This window comes from Osmerus eperlanus, chromosome 11 (assembly GCF_963692335.1).
Source record: "Osmerus eperlanus chromosome 11, fOsmEpe2.1, whole genome shotgun sequence".
NCBI lineage: Eukaryota > Metazoa > Chordata > Actinopteri > Osmeriformes > Osmeridae > Osmerus > Osmerus eperlanus.
The window spans coordinates 5,262,287-5,262,594 of NC_085028.1; positions in this window are offsets into that span (position 1 = coordinate 5,262,287).

Here is a 308-nt window from a genome sequence, read left to right on the forward strand (position 1 = left end):
CTGCAGCGTCACTATGAGCGCTATTGGCCGCAGGGCAGTAACTACAAACCACACATAAAAACCTAAACTGGGGGCTTGTGTGAATTAGCTCAGGGCAATTTGCGCTTGTGTCTTTAGTTTATTTACACACCTCAACAGCACCAAGTGAAGCTGTCACAAGATTAATATGAAATGGATTTGAAGGTGTAGGCCAACAAACATTTAAGTAATTGCCAGAAACATGGAAGGGTCTGGATAGTACAACCTGCATAGTAAAAGTAAAGGTGAAGAAAAAGGGGTAGGCTACATCAGAGAAGGACCGTCTTAGC